Source organism: Bombus bifarius, unplaced genomic scaffold (assembly GCF_011952205.1).
Source record: "Bombus bifarius isolate JDL3187 unplaced genomic scaffold, Bbif_JDL3187 scf7180000008206, whole genome shotgun sequence".
Lineage (NCBI taxonomy): Eukaryota > Metazoa > Arthropoda > Insecta > Hymenoptera > Apidae > Bombus > Bombus bifarius.
Window position 1 is genome coordinate 445,853 of NW_022884510.1, and position 12,426 is coordinate 458,278.

Below are 12,426 nucleotides of genomic sequence, written 5' to 3' on the forward strand. Positions count from 1 at the left end.
ACTATTCGTATCTTGACTGCGGATTTTTATGGAATTTCGTATTTTGATTGGATAGAACTGAAGAAATGCGACTTGTAGAGAAATTTGTTTCATCGACTAAAAATTCTAAAGAGTACGAAAGACAAATAGTTTGTATAACTGGAATTCACACGATGGCAATTTCTTGCTTCCGCTTGCTATAATTTTTTGTTTATACGATAGAAATTGACGTTTAGATAGATAACAATTTTTATAGACAAGAGTTCGTTTGACCGCAACACTGGCGAAAGTTTAGTTCAAATAAATGGATGTTTAGAAAGAAATATTTTTGGATCTCGTAAAGTAGCCGAAGCAGAGCAAAGTCTCTATTTGTTGTTGTAAAATATTCCGGGTCAGAAGAAATATTAAAACACGTTTATATCGCAAAGTAGTATGTAGAATATCATAAAATTACTACTCTATTATAAATTTTCCGCTGTGGAGAAAATTGTTAGATATTACTAAGAGATGTTTCAAATAAGGAACGATACTCGAACTCTATGATTGAACATAACAACGGCCAGTGATAGTTGGGACTCCTGAAATATATCAAATTGGAAAAGAATTTCTTATACATCATTGCATAATAATTTAGTCTACAAAAATATATATCCTACGTTGATATAAAATAAATCACGTAAACAGGAATACTTGCGGAAGTTTTTGTGAAAGGATACGAATGATATTTCTCTTCGTTTTTTACGTTTCACCGTGTAAAAAGCTCGGCGATTTTACATACAAAGAGGGAGAATAAGTTATTCTTCGAAATGGAATAAACGGGCGATAACGTTTGAGGATTTGAAATAGAAGCTCTGCTGACGGTGCTTTCATTAATCCAAGTGACTTTTATTCGGTACAGTCTTCAAAATAATGCATCGATGTATTAAGAGGATACAGCTAAATATAGCGGAGGGAATGATTGACCCGAACAAAGAAGCACGACGGAGAAGCGAAATGTAACAGTGCAAGGGAAAATGGATCGTCTATTGTCAGACACGTTTCGAACCGCTATGACCGGGACCTATATATTCCCTCCGTAACTCTTTACACATGCGTTATTTCGATAACTATTTCGAATAGAAGTTGTTCGGATTAAGTGGCAATCTAGGAAAATTCGAGTATCGTTGAAAATAACATAGAAAATAAATATACCCTATTTGTATTGTAAAATATTTAATTCTCTGCAAGTATTCGACTCACTTCGAACTTTTTACATTTTATGGTATCTTTATATTCATAGAAAATTTGGCCTACCCTTGAAAACTTTCTTTATAGAAACTTGTGTATTTCTTTCTTCTTTTCGATATTTCAGATATCAATATACTTCATATTCAATATTTTTTAGGATTTAATTTTTGGGAATTGTAACGATTACAATTTTCACATATATTTTATATAACTATATAGAATTCTTATAAAACTTATACAACGTTTAATTTATTTTTCAGCAAAATGTTTTTCTGTCAATGCGTTTGAATTGCTAACTTTAACAGTTAAGAACGGAAAGCGATATTAAAATAAATAAACGATTTTAGTTCGCTAGAGTTTGGAAGCCTAAAATAGCACGTTATAATAGTAAATTTTGGAAAATTCGAAAATAATTATTCTCCTTTACTTGAATCTCGCAGACAGCATTCCCAAAAATACCATTATCCGCTAATGGCCTACGCGATTGGCACGAAAATCTAAAGAATCTCCAGAAATTCCTCTCTTTCTTCGAACCACCACTTTTATCGAGTCCACGTTCAAAGAACCTCGAGACAGCGATGCTTCGTGTATCCAGGGAATCTCGTTTCCCTCGCAAAAGTCAGGAATAATAACAATATTCTTGCGGGAAAGGAGGAAAACTCATAATTTCTCGCGCAAACCGGCAACCAATTACGTTAAAAGATCCGAGAGCTGCGAGATTCTCCTTGACTGTGGAGGAAGGCGAGGGAAATAAAACAGAAAAGAGGACGAAGAAACGAGGAAAAAGGAAAATAAAGGCGGAGAAGGGTCGCTGGAAGGAAACTGCGTGCTGGAATACGACAACTATAGGCCGGCTTCGTCGTTATGAATTATCTATGCGCGAGTGACGCCTGCGCCTTTACGACGAGTAAAAGCGAATTTCACTGACGAATCGACAGACTCGTCCTTTGCGTCGGATCGACTCCGGAGACGCTTCTTTCACGCGAGTATCCTTGTTTCGCGAGATAAAGACAGTCGAGGATGAATTTATAGACGAGGGGGAATTTGATGGATAGGGCGAAATGGAAATTGGTTTTGCGAAGATTTTGTAGCAGTATTTGTGGAAAACTGGGGTCACCTTCTTACGTAGCACTCCTTTTTCTTTCTAATTTTCTTCCAGCTTAGTTAGGATTTTTTTTAGGGATCGCCAAGAGAAATGTATATAGGATTAGGAAGCTTTTAAGCTTTTAATTTAGAGTACTCTATCTTTTCTTTTCACGGTTGAGATTTTTAGAGACGCGTAGAATGTATAAAGTTTAAAGGACCAAGAAATTTTTGTTTTCATAATTTCTTCTCCTTCGTTTGCCAGATTAAGATTTTTGGAGATATATGAAAAAAACCTGCGGTTAGTTAATTTCTTATGTAGCAATTTTTTACCGTTCTAATTTTCTTTATATATGGTTAGGATCTTTTAGGATCTTTATTCTGAGAGAAATGGCTGTACATAGGATTAGGACGCTTTTAATTTAGAAATTTTTGTTTTCTATCCCTTACCTCTTTTAATAAAATTTAAGAAGTTGGGAAATTTTTATTTTCGTAATTTCTCCTTTTTACTTGCCAGCTTAAAATCTTTGGGGATATATGAAGGAGGTACGTGGGTATTTACGTTTTTAGGAATTTGTGAGAGAAATGTAATAAGATATTAACATTTTTTATATTTTATACTGCTTAAGGATAACATCCGGTTAAACATTTCTTATCTATTCTTTGCAGCTTCTTCTTTTATTTGTTAGGTTAAAATTCCTTGAAAAGAGACAGCAGCCGAGCATGTAAATGAGAAAAGTCCTCATATCAAATTTAGTTTGTAATTATTACTCTAAATAAACACTAGAATGTTTTTAATATAGGGAATATATACGATGAAATACTTAACTTTTGTTTTCTGTTTTATTCTGTTATATTTGTTGCTTCGCTCTTTTCCCACTACGGCTGTTAGGGCTCAAGAAATTCGATTTGCCTGTTGTTATAGTTTTAGCCGTTTGCTTGCCTGAATGCATAATATGTGTGCTATCTTGCTAAGAATGTACAAAACGTACCCTCGTGGGATACATCTTTATTTATGCGAACCGCTTGTCTGTACTGTCATGCATAAGAAAATTCTTCTACTACTATATTTAGATTTTTACTTATTAAGAGTAACACGAAACACAGAACTAATGAAACACAGTTAACGTTGTTACGAGAAATTCAGCCTATAGATGTAGATCTTAATTTAATTTACTATTATTATATTATATCATACTATATCGTAGTATTATTTGAATTATTATTTGAATAGGATATTTCGACTAAATTATTATATATTGTATCATTGTATCAAGAATATTGCAAAAGTAAGGTACTGATGAAATAATTAGAAGGCAGAAAATTTTGAAGATAATAGCAGAAGCGATCCAGTGAGAATATTTTAATAGCAGTTTCTTGTTACTATCTTTGCAGTTTGATCGCATCCTTGGAGTTTAAAGATCATCACGTTACCGTGCTTAGAGTTTACCTTAGAATTCGTAAATGATGATATCGCGATGTTTAAACTTTGCAGGCTTTCATATCGTTACATCTGAACTTTAAAAGTCGAAATATTACCAATATTATCAATGTAAAATCATTATCGTTAACATTTGATAACAATTCATCGAAAACTCCATAAAACTTGTTTATTTCCCATTCTAGATTCTATTCTAGATTCGAAAGAGTCTACGTTCTAGAGTTTAGGACAGGTATTGATCAGAAAGTATTAAGAGAGAAGATAGCGAGGATACTGGGCAGATCGGTTTTTCGGTTGTAAAATGTGACTCGATAAAAGCAGTTTCGATCTGTTCGCGGGTAAAAGCGTGTTTCGCTGACGAATCGACGGGCATAAAACGAGCCGGACGAGCCAACAAAGACGGGACATTTATCGAAAGCTGTTAACACGGTGAACGGGACAACCGGGACGAAATTACTTCGCCTCGCGCCCATCGTGAAAAGTTAAACGTCGATCTACTCGATTCCCGATATTCTACGAACGATAGAATCTTGTCCTATGTTCCACGGAACCAGATAAGATAAAATCCGAGAGAAAATTTGAATTAGTTAATGAGATTTTAATTTTATATAAAAATCAAATATTACTTAATGAGACCTAAATTTCGTACCAAAATTAAATATCACTTAACACGTTCGATGGGGCTGTCGCTCGAATACATACACGCGTTTCTTCCATGTATCTATCGACTTTGCATTGAACGTGTTAATGATATTTAAATTTTATATAAAAATTAAATATTAATTAGATTATAATTTTATACAAAAATTAAATATTAATAAAATTTAAATTTTATATGAAAGTTAAATATCGATTAATGAGATTTTATCCTACATATAGAACTATCGGTGTAACTATAGTGTTGGAATTTCTTGGAAAATTTATATGCGAGAACTTGGGTAAGTGGAATCGTTTTTTAAATAATTCTTGACAGATCATTTCGCTGGAATCATTTCTCTGGAGTATTTTCGAATGTTTAAAGAATCAGCAAATTTCCGATAACGTAGTCCTTTTATAGTATGAAAGGGTAAACGAGGATTTGAATTAATTGGTGAAAATTAAAAAATAGTAGATTTTTTTTTAGCTACCGCGGAATAATTTTTTAGGAATAATTTTTAATATATGTTGACTAATGAAAAAAGTTACCGAACTGATAAACACAGTCCGTTATTCGAAGGTATGGAAGCGTAAACGAGTACTTGGATTAATTAGTGAGATTTATTGAAAATATATTTCTTAATTAGTATGGACCAATTTCCTCGGAATTTTTGAGTAAACGTGAAATATGAAATTAGTAATAAAACCCTTGTTTTCGATAATCAGGGATTTAAATTAAAAAAAGAATGTTTTAACACTACATTAAAGTATTTTCGAAATTTGTTTTGCCGAATAGACTGAGTCATGTGGTAGATGTGTATGTTTCATGCGATTGATTAGGGTATATTGTTTTATGATTATTTACACTTTCATAGCTTTTTCGATATGATTTGTCGGTAAGAAAGTGCTTTGTGAGACGAAAATAATTTCCTTTAAACATAGTACTAAATTAAGTTTACCGACATCAACTGCAGTGACTGCGACTAATTTCATTTATCGACTACGTTTCGTCTAATAGTAAAAATATCGAGTTATCGATCCTAGTTAGGGCAAGGGGTAAACAATTAATAGTAGAGAAACGTTCGTTCTTGATCGAATTGCATCCGATATTCAAATACTCGTGCATTTCAGGTATAGGTATTAATCTGTTAACCGAAAAAGACAGATTATCTCGTTACTTGGATTTTTATAATATAATATGATATAATTTCTTTGTTTATAAATATCCTATACTTTATTGCTCCGTTTCATTTTTTTTTTTTTACATTTTCACTTAAACGTCACAGAAAAACGACATAATAAGTACATTTTTCCCCATAATTTTCCAAATCATCATGAAAATCTTTGGTAAAAAGATGACCCATTAAGAATTAACAGGTTAAGAGTAGGAATTGGTGCAACGCGATAAAAATCGTCTGGATGTTCCGGGATCGTATGCACGAGGCCGTACCGTGTGTTCGTGTGTGCTAGGTGTGTACGAAATGCCGATGGTTGTGGTGGCCGGTGTGGCGCATCGATTCGGAAACGTTCGAAAAACTTTTCTTTGAAAACTCGAGTCGCGTAACTTGCTACTTACCTTGGCAGCGATCGCCCCGTACCAAGCCAGTCCTCAACTTCCCGCAGTCGTATCGCCGGGCATATCGCCTCACCGACGCGTAGCAAACTTTTCCTTCGGCTCCTCGAATTGTTCCGATCCAATCTTTACATAGATAATTCCTTCTTTTCTCTTCAAATAAAAGATCTCGTAAAACTTCGTTCGACCGCGATCGTTACATAGAAAATCCTTCCTTTTCTCGTCTAATTAAAAATCTCATAGAAACCTGAGCTCACAAATGCATCAGGAGCTTCTTAATTATACCTGGTTTCCTTAAAATCTTTTGTAACTCGCTTCTTTTGGACGGATCTGGAAATCTGTCTGATCCGAATCTGACGTGCAAGAGACACTTACAGAATCCTCTCAGAGAACGCTTATAGAGTCCTCTCAGAGAACACTTATAGAATCCTCTCAAAGTACACTTCTTATTTAGAAGTAGCCGAAGCTTCTTTTATTTCTCACCTCGTACTGTCGCGAGTTTTTCCCCGAGACACAGGGATCTTCGTTTCGATAAGTCGATCAACCGTGCACGTCTCGGCTATTTCGCCCTTCGCCACCACCTTTCAGATGCGATCGAGGAGCCCGGAGCCTGTTCGTCGTTTACATCGATCCGCGACCCTGTCATCTGTTATTCGTCTCAAGCAACCGGTTCGACCATCGAAATCTTTCTCCGACGAACGATTTACTTCACCAAACTGGGTTTTCCCGGTAGAATACACGGGCTGTATCGACGAGAAAGTTAAATCTCTCGGAGAATCATCTCCGCGAGCCCGTACAAGTAGCAAGAGCCAGGAAGAAACGAGCAGATCCAGGGAGAGACGAGATGATCCAACGAAGGTTCCACTGGAAGAGATCTTGCTTCAGAAGCTTGCCACGTTGCTGCACGTTGCTTGCAGCATCCTCGGAGTATGCTAGTCGCGTGTTCGACCCACGATGATGCTTCTTTCAAAAAGATTCTCGCGTTTTCAGCGATTGAGGGTCGACGACGAGGACGAGAAGATGATTTGGTCGACTTGTTGGGTCACGGACGCGATATCGTCGCGGTTTCGAGGGTCGAATGGAATGCTTCGTCACGACTGGACGGGGAACGGCGTTCGTCGAGTGCCGTGGAAACTGTCTGCCGTCCATGAACAGCGTTGCCGGCACGGACGCACCCCGTAGAAGGGTGCACAACGCGCAAACGTAGTGGAGAAGAAGGTTGCTGCGCCAGCGCGGCCTCGTGCGGCCAGATCGCCGCATGAAGGAACGCCGCAGCCCCGTTTCAGCAGCCTCTCCTGCCGCTTCCACCCCTTCTAACGCTACTCCCCCACCGTAAACGTAGCGTGATTCCTCTGGTAGACTGTCTTCTTCGTCTCCTCCGCGGCCAATGGGTCGTCGAAGGCCGAGGCCACGAGCCTTCTTCTGTTCAGGGCTTTTTCCAGGTTAGGTTTCGTTCGAGTGGATGGAACCGGAGGATCTCGCGCCGTGTGGGACGCTTGATTAGCTTTTACAGTCGATGATTCGTTTAGACTTTTTGGCTACTTTGGTGCTTAGAAATTTTGTACATGATACGGAGTTTTGCACGTTGTTAGTTTTATTTCTAGGATTTCCTTTGTGGTATTTGATGGTTGAAAGATGGCGAGGGGTTTGGAGATCGAAGGTTGTCGATAGAGATTTTTGGAATACGAACGAATTAATGGTTTTTCGTGATTCGTCGGAAGAATGAATTTTATTCGAAAATAAAGCTTTTACGTCCAATTCTGAGAATTGTTTTAAGCAGTTAACCGTTCGATCGACCTGACTTATAGGTAAACTAGAAATTTCTAATTTGTCTCTCTCGCGTTACGCTATGGAAAGGTTGAATTAATCTAAATCGATATTCCAATATCTTTCTAAACATTTTCTCATTCGAACTTTCAAGCTACCGAGCTTTAACACGAGTAATATCTTCTGCTTAAATACTAGGACAAATTCCACGATTTTTTAAACAAATCTTATCCACTCGGTTAGAGAAGACAAAGAGACGATAAAGAAGAGCGACGACAACCGGCGGTGTATCGAGCCTGACGAACAGAAAGGCGATTTAATCGTTCAAAAAGTCGGACAAACGAAAAGTTTCCGCCGAAATATAACGTTCCGTACAAGGTAATTCGCTGCGTCTCTCCTCTCTCTTCTCTTTTCCTCTTTTAGTTCGAAGTGCCTACGACGTCTTTTTTTAATTTTTTCTCTCGACCAAGCCGGGCGTTGGAATTTCAAAGAACTCGTCTTTGTACCTTCGACGATTGTGGTCCCTTTATTTTCTGCCCCTTTCATGCTCTCCGCTCTTTCAAATTTTCCCCAGAGAGGGAGGGAGAGAAACGAAGGGAAAGGGAGAAAGAAGGAGAAACGAAAATCATCTTTTCCTCTTCGCTGTTTGCCCAACAAACGTCGCGTCGATTCCGATAGAATCATAATTTTCACGCGTGTACCCCTTCACGAGAACATGGCCGCTTCTCCATTCACTGATTTTCTGCTCTAATCCTTTAATCCTTTGTTTCATAATCTTTTCCGTGAGCGTATATCGTAGCGTTAGCTACCTGATGCTTTAATACGGTGTTTAAAGCAATGCAATTTGTATTTGGAAATCCGTATGTTTGCAATTTGGAATCGGCGCTTCAGTCATGTACCGTGAATTACATGGTAATTCTCAGCGAAAAACGTAAAAGATTCGTTTTTCCGTAGAAATATGTTCATCGAACAACATTAAACTTATCTCGCGATTATCCTATTCAAAGATAAAGCAGTTTCGCTCGGAAGCAAGCAAATATTTGTGATTATCGCGGCAGTCGACTTTTGCTAAAATCAAAGTTAATATTATAAAAGTTTATAATCTTCGTTGAATGATAACCTGTAAGAAATCGTTCGAATTTTCTTATAAAATCGTTCTCCTTTGCTCAAAGTTTCGCACGAAGCGAACGGTCACTGAAATTCTACGACTTAAATAAACCTTCGTATTTGGAGTAGAATAGGTTTTTCGAGGATGTGTCGAGGATGTCTGGAGTGTTGCTAGCGAATCAGCGAATATCACGAACTTTCGTTAGACCGTGTCGTCTTTTTCGGCCATTAAAGGCCGCTTTAGAGAGACATAGCCCCGGGTGAAGTCGCTTTAGCGACGACCACGAAACTCTTCTCGAAGAAATCAGGCATTAGTGCATCTTTGGAGCGAGCACACAGAAGCCTGGCCGAGAAAAATAAGCATAAGCGTTTTCTTTCTTCGCTTTCAGAGAAAGCAGCCCATCGTTTCAAGAGGATATTCCACTATCACTGTATACCGTATACATATATCGACGGAATACTCGAGAGGCTTAGCGAAAAAGCAACGTACACGTATAAAAGTGTATTTGAGAAGGAGGAATTTTTAGACGATCTTTTTTTCTATCAATCTCCAAACGTTTGCGAATACTTATGGCAACGTATTTTAAGCCATTGTCTCTCCAGCTTTTTTCTCGACTGTCCGAAGCGTTAGTCGTTTGTCTTGCACCTATAGATACCGTAATTATTTCTGCCGATACAAAAAATTGTAGGATAAAGTTAGTTGTGTCGGAACGACGAGCGTTATGATTTATGACTTTCTTTCTTCCAAGTCATTTTTTCCGAGTTCTATTCTCTAGAAGAACGTGTTAAGGCGATAGCGTCTGGAAACGACCAGCTTCTTCGTCACTTTCAGTAAAATTACCTAAAATATTTGTAATTAGAATTTTATATACAAATATATTTCTTCTTTATAAATTGGACGAATACCGGAACAGTTTATTGACTTTTTTATTTTGCTACTTATCATAGCCAAAGCGATCCTAATTAAGACTTCGACGTCGGTACGCTGCCGCAAGCACCTAGTCTTCTATGCCGCGCAATTTTGCAAGACAAGTATGCAAATGGAATATGCGGCAACGCTTGAAAAAATAAAAAACGTCGTTTTACGTCTGCCGTCGGTAACGCTCGAAAAACACAAGACGCCGATTCGCGTCTGCCGATGTCAATGTGCTTCTAGTTTCCAATTTCTCTAATTATTATTTGGTTAATTATCGTGCACGAGTGGCCAGATTGTTAAATCTCGTTCTTCGAGAACAAAATGAGGAAGATCTTAATCACATCCATCCACAATTTTCCATGCAATTATAAATCTCGTAATAAGAACAAAAGCGAGGAACAAAATTAATAACCCCGGTTAATAACTTGGGTATTTAATGAAACTGTAGACGGTGTCGCATAATAATGAAATCTTCCATTTTTAACGCTTTTCTTTGCCCCGGCTGGATATTCCATCGCTCGGAGGAAATGAAAGCAATGTCTTTGAAAGCGTAAACGAGCGTTTCAGCTCGATCTTTCGGCGCGCTAAATTCCCGTCGATCGATCGTTTCACGCCCCCATTATATTTCCTCTCGAAAGAAGGCTTCATTTTTCACCTACTATCTTCTTTTTGCCTCTTCTTTATCTATTCTGCGATTCGCCGCCGAGAGAAACAACTTCTCTCCTCGTTTCTTCGCGCCGCGTGCTTTCGCCGGAAGACAGCACATTTTTTCGAAAATAGCTCGCGCGTATATCGCATTTATCGCGTCCCAAGGATTTCTGTGGTTCTCTCTAAGGCGAGATTAAGGCATAACGCAAATTCCGTTCGATACCGAGTTATTTTTTTTTTTTTAGTTTCTTATTTTTCGTAATTTTACTAGAGAGCTGTCCACCCGTGTTCCGCTTTCGATACGAGCGAGCTTCGAGCGAACTAAAAGCCGTCAAAACTTGAAATGAAATTAAGAAACACTACTTTTGTGACATTTTAGTTTATACGTTTAGCACGGAAGAAACAATCGAAAGTGAAATCTTTGCATAGAAACAAGGCATGGGAACATTGGATATTTTCACTAATCTTCTTATATATTGTGCATAAAGTTACAAACGTTGCTTCTTCGCTATATCGTTATAATCGACATCGTCGCCATCTGCTACGTACAAATAAATCCGCGAATTATTGCGTTAATATTGCGTTATATCCTTTTCTTTCCATCAGAATCACGCGATTTCTAATATTTCGCGTTTTCTTGAAAATATTTCTGACACCTGACGCGCGTCTACTTAAATTTCCGATTCGTTCGGACAGCGTGTTCTCTGGAGGACCGATCTCAAAGTACGATTTGCTTCGAACGAAACTGTGTATCATGAATAAAACGAAACGAGTTTCGACTTACCGAGCGTCGTAGAGGAGCAGAACGTGGCTGAGACCGGTTATGGTCACCTGTCGCATCGGAATATGTATTTAATGGTACGCACGAACGCGCGCACCTTCGCGATCACTTCCTCTTGCATCAAGTTGAAGCACATCGCGATCAATGCCATACCTAAAACGTATTACTTTGCTGTTAGTCTATTTTTAACGATGTTTGTGCCTACTGGCAAGTTGACGTTACTTTCAGTGCTACCTTTTACTTTACAAATGTTTACCTCTGTAAATGAAGGTTACATTCAGTTTATGTTAGTTTCGCGAATCTTTGAATTTACACGTAAAGAGAATTCTCGCGAAAAAGGTGAGTAGATTGTTTCGTTACGAGAGCGGGTTGAAAAGTTTCCAGAATCGCCGGCTAGATGTTGCTTTATTTGTTATTGTTATCGTTATTCCGAAAACTTTTCAATCTGTCCTCGTATATTCTTTCGAAATTAATGGACTTGACGCGTCGAGATCAAAGAATCATACTTTCTTTGCTTCTTCGAGGATTTTTATAACGCAATTTTCTATTTGCCAAACTATTGTGCTATAATAATATCCGCGTGCTATAATAACGAAAAGACTCGAGACTTTCTTTGTTTTCTCGAAGAGTACTTGTAGTGTAATTTTCTAATCTTTAGAACATTATAATACGACAATGTCTAGCATCGTTCCAAAGGAAAAGAGAATAAACGAAAAGATTTGTTCTGCTTGATACGAAGAATTATATTTCCTTTGTTTCTTGAACGATTCTTGTATGATAGCACAATTTTCTATTTTTTTCTTTTTTTTTTTATAGTACTATAATATAATAATATCCATGCTCGATCGACGTCCACTCGGTGTAAACCAACGCTCAGACAGGAACGGCTATAAAATGGCCGTGGATTCGATTCGCTACTCGAAAAAAGCTCCGCTTCAAAGAGACTCGTTCCCATTGCCGCATAAACGCCAATCGAAAAATCGAATTTCTCTACTACCTGTGATACGACACGGGGTAAACCTCAAAAAAGCTAAAATAGAAAGAAGAATTCGGGCTAGTTGTCAAACTTTTGTCTGGCCACGTACAAAGTGGCGGACGGCTAAAAAGCAATCGATCCTCCTGACCCTTGACACGCTTCGCGACACTTTGGCCCTCGATTCATTAACCACGACACCACGTAAGTGTGCACCTACGATCGTGCCAGCATCGAACAATCGACGAATTTTAAACGACGGAAGATTTTTATTTATCATCGAGACGTTGACCGC

General features: G+C 38.0%; 1 protein-coding gene across 5 annotated transcripts in view; it reads right to left on the minus strand.

Annotated features, from left to right (window-relative positions):
* LOC117210499 (potassium channel subfamily K member 18-like) overlaps positions 1 to 7,377 on the minus strand; it is a 32,461-nt gene extending 25,084 nt beyond the window's left edge. For 4 of the 5 annotated variants that reach the window (XM_033453587.1, XM_033453590.1, XM_033453589.1 and 1 more), the window contains exon 1: positions 5,943 to 7,377. The gene's annotated coding sequence lies outside the window, so the exon portion shown is untranslated. The remainder of the gene's footprint in view (positions 1 to 5,942) is intronic. The other variant, XM_033453591.1, reaches the window with a different exon arrangement.
* Positions 7,378 to 12,426: the final 5,049 nt, after the last annotated feature.